Here is a 4,606-nt window from a genome sequence, read left to right as displayed (position 1 = left end):
CTCCAGGCTCTGAGCCGGCAGCACAGAGACTGATGTGGAGCTTGAACCCATGGACTATGAGATCCTGACCTGAGCCGGTCAGACGCTCAACCGACTGAGGCCCCCAGGCGCCCCAAGGCAGTTCCTCTCTTACCCCTGGGTTTGCGTTATGACCTTCAAGGACCTCCATCATCTCAATTATAAAGTGATATCAGTTGTATGAGGTTTCCTGTGGCTTCCATCACGAAGCATCATACATGGATGATTTGGAATAACAACATTTTGTTGTCTCACAGCTCTGGAAGCTAGAAGTCCAAGATCAAGATGTCAGTTTCTTCTGAGAGCAAATCAGTTCCATGTCGGTCCCCCATGGTTCCATGTTTCTGGTGATTTTTTGGCAGCTTTGGGTATCTGTTGGCTCGTAAATGCATCATCCTGATATCTGCCTTCATCTTTACATAGGGCTGTCCCTCTGTGTGTTTCTGCATTCAAGTTTCCCCTTTCTGTACGAAGAGCAATCATATTGGATAACGGCCACCTTCCTCCAAATCGCCTTATCTTAACCAATTACATCTGCGATGACCTTGTTTCCAAATTAAGTCACATCCTGAAGTACTGTGGTTAGGACTTCAACACATGAATAAGAGGCCACAATTCAACCCTGGATGCTAATGTGAAAAATAAAAATTGTCATTCAGAATTTTGTAAGGATGAAAGTACTTGGCATATAAATGGTCCTATAAACAAGGAGGTCAACATCAAGGGCCACTGTGAACATTTATCTGTACAACAAAGTCAGAGATAATGATTCCTGAGTGTTTACATTCAGATTTAATGTATCACTGCATTATAAAACACTTCTTAGTGTATATATTAGGCTCCCAGATGGTTGCTTTGATAGTGGTCTCATGAGAAGCAAAAAGAAAGCATTCCTTTTCGTAGGATGAGTGTGTGGGCCAGTGACAAGCAGGAAGAGAAGAAAGAGGCAGGAAACAATTAGGGAAGATCCTCGCCCACAGCAGTCCCTGCGGGAAGACCTTGGGGAGCATCGCTCGCGCAGCCCAGGAGAATCCTAACTTCCGGGCCTAAGCCGGCATCCAATCTGCAAGAATGAAATGAGATTGTTAAAATACCTAATACACACCTCCCCCCCGCACACCCCCAGTAGATGTGCGTATATCTTGACTCTGATCTACTAACCTACAACCTTCATTTTGCTAATAGGACACTATGTTTCACATAAAATTAATGCCGGGCTTTACTGCCATGATAGAAATTTCTCTGAATCTTCCTTCTAGGATCGCGTGCATCTCATTAGTGAGCCACAGGCTTGACACGCCTGTGTAGACTATACTCTGGGCCAAGCCCAGCCTATTTGCAAGTGTGCAAAGCCACGTGCACAAGCCTCAGGAGGCATGTTTTAATTAAAACTATAAATTTATATTTTGGATGGATGAACTGAAAATGCCATGCGTCTCAAAGAGTTTGTCCACTTGTACCCTAATTCTGTTTGCTGATGTGCCATTGTGTGCCATAATCCTTTTCCTGATGCAAAAATGCCTGATTTGTAAGCTCATTTAGATTTTCCTTTGATGGCGATTTTGGTCCATGCATTTCATATGCTTATTACAAAATGTTTGGGAATGTAATGTCCAAATTCTTTACGTATTTGGAAAACACCATTGTTTTTGTACCGTGGATTGTCTGTTTCATACCCATTGAAAAAAACCTCACATTTTCTTTTCTTTGAAAGACATTCCTTTTTCTCAATATAATCTGGTATTCTGTTCCCCCTCAAAATACAACCAAGGAAGACTTTCCCCCTTTAAGGCCTGTAAGAATCTTCTGTTACTAATAAGTTACTATTAAATACAGCTTCTATTGATTGAAGCTGTGTTGAGGAAGTTCATGGTCAATGTTCAAAGGGGATTAAGACCAGTATAGAGGGATACAAAAAAGTGAGATTAAATCTACACAGAGGGGAGGGGCAGCAGGGGCCAGGGACTGACTTTATTATTTTTTTAATTTTTTAATGTTTATTTATTTTTGAGAGACAGAGAGACAGAGTATGAGCAGCGGAAGGGCAGAGAGAGAAGGAGACACAGAATCTGAAGCAGACTCCAGGCTCTGAGCTGTCAGCACAGAGCCCGGCGCAGAGCTTGAACTCACGAACTACAATGAGATCATGACCTGAGCCAGAGTCAGCCGCTGAACTGACTGAGCCCCCCAGGCAACCCCAGGGGCTGACTTTAAATCACACACAGGAACAAGTCTCAATCCCACACTAGATTCCACAGAAACATAAAAGCAGAATGAGTTGGTGTTGGCCACTGCTCTATCGCCAACTCAAAGGGGAATACATTTTGAACAGATTTTCCCATTTTACAATAAAAAAGGATTTAAATTTTTTTTATCATATACAGCCAAAGAAAATAATTTGGATTTTCAGTATTTGTTTTGACATCTTTATGTTAATATTACTGATATTACTGTCATATAATTTATTTCTTAAAACTAAACACTTGGTAGGAAATTTACACCCCCTCTGCCCACCTTAAATATATGTTAAGTGAAAGTCACATTTAATATAAATAAATCTTAACTAGTTGGGAAATTTCTATGCTTGAAATGAGTTGAAACTTCTGATAAAATGCCTGGGAAATTGTTTTACATCACTTAAAAACACCGGGTGTTTCATTAAGTTTAGTTTACAAAGATAAATGCTGCTCAGGCAATTGAGAAAAGAACACTAATGTGGTTAGTGATCTTCAAAAAATAAGGCAAATATGATTGCATAGATAGACAAAATTTATAGCTGATAACCGCGTATATATTTGTAATCCAAGAAGTACAATGTTTAACCATGTGGAGAAATAGGCCAAATTCATAATTAAGACCCTCCATCATCACTAAATTATAGAATTGCTCATTTTTTAAAAAATATTTACTATTTTACTTTTTCTGGAGATTTTACTGACCGCTTCCATTTGTTTTAGCCTGCGCATATATTTCAGATTCTATTCAAATGGTTTCAGAGCAGTAAGTCTCAATAACTAGCATTTTGATTTTCCCCTGGTCATGCTCAGCCATAGCTTCTACCAGATTGGACAGAGATCCATAAGTGTGAGCCATTTCTCAGAGACTTTTGGTTTTCTTAGTTACGGGGCCTACTCACCAATTCTTCTCTCATTTCGTTAGAGTCTGTGGTTCTTAACAGGTGGCAAGATTGCCTCCTCCGGGATATTTCGCAGTGTGGAGACGTTTTTGGTTGCCACCGCTGTGGGGGGATAGTACTGGAATGTCGTGGATACAGGTCAGGGATGCTGCTAAACCCCCTACAATGCATAAGACAGACCCCTCCCCCAAACCCGTTACATGACCCCAAATGCCAGTGGTGTCAAGATTAAGAAAATCTACTGCGGGTCATTCTAAAATTACCTTTCATATTATTACAATAACATTGCATTGACTTAGTGGCCCCTCATTCCTATGTTTATGTCTTTTCTCTTCCTAAGTGACTGATTCAGTTTGGTATTTCATAGAGAGTATGTCTTTCAAAAAAACAATGATTGGCTACACACATCTGCATATCAATAAATCAATATTCTAAATAAAGCATGAAAATGTACCTTACCTAACAATTTTCATTACTGTTTTACACTGCCGATGTCATCCACTTTCCTGATCATGATTTTCAATTCTTTCTTTCCCTTGATAATTAATGACATTATCTCAGAATATGTCACAAGAAACAGCAGTAGAAATTTTTGTTCATTTTAGGGTTGTTTCAACCATTTGTTTTTTCCCCAATGCAGAAAGCCATTTGGTTTTCCCCCATGGTGGAAGTAGAAATGTCAACTAGTAGAAAAGGCTTACGAGGTGCTGTGGGTTTAACAACTACAATGATGACGATGGTGACAATGATGACAATGATAACGACAGTGATGATCAGGATGACGATGATAATGATGACAGTGATAATGCTGATGACTTATGTTCTACAACTATAACTTACCTTAATTTTATACCTAATAAGTGACACTCATAGTGGTGAGAACTTTACATGTATTGACACAGTTACATGTGGAGACGTTGAAAAACGTCCATTCTGGTCTCCCTCCTCATGGCCATTTTTTTTTTTTCAGTTCCTTGCCGCCTTGGGCTAGAGAGAGTGAGCATTAGTTAAAAACTGATAGAGTGAACACACGCTTGATGAATTTCAACTTATTTCAGAGACTTAAAGTAAACCAAGTAACCATCTATTCATTTCCTGTGCCACATGGAGCCCTGGTCGGTTCTATTCACAACCCGCCTGCCAGCATAGTGCCTCGGACATGTCAGTCTCTTTAAAAATGCTTCTCTGAAGTGGCAATCATTATATAGCAGCTTATCTATGATGCATTCAAGATAAATGATACAATTTATTACTTGCCCATAAGCTACCACACAGCCTGCTTATACCTTTCCTTAAATTCCACCTCTATACTACAATATGCTTGAGATCCATGCAAAAAAGTAGCTACCTTTTATATAGGAAATGGATGATTAAGTCTTTGGTGTTGTAAAAGCAACTTCATTTAAACATAACCACCCCCACCACCAAAAAAAGAAGAGGAAAAAAAAAAGT

The 4,606-nt window shown here is 39.5% G+C and overlaps 1 long non-coding RNA gene across 1 annotated transcript; it reads right to left on the bottom strand.

Annotated features, from left to right (window-relative positions):
- Positions 1 to 202: 202 nt before the first annotated feature.
- LOC115290439 lies at positions 203 to 3,692 on the bottom strand. The gene is made up of 3 exons (XR_003908090.1): positions 3,614 to 3,692; positions 3,155 to 3,272; positions 203 to 1,081 (listed from the first exon to the last, which is right to left on the bottom strand). It is a non-coding gene; the product is annotated as an uncharacterized LOC115290439 (long non-coding RNA).
- Positions 3,693 to 4,606: the final 914 nt, after the last annotated feature.

Source organism: Suricata suricatta, chromosome 4 (assembly GCF_006229205.1).
Source record: "Suricata suricatta isolate VVHF042 chromosome 4, meerkat_22Aug2017_6uvM2_HiC, whole genome shotgun sequence".
Lineage (NCBI taxonomy): Eukaryota > Metazoa > Chordata > Mammalia > Carnivora > Herpestidae > Suricata > Suricata suricatta.
Note: the sequence above shows the minus strand (reverse complement) of the source record. Positions and strands in the feature narration are given on the sequence as shown.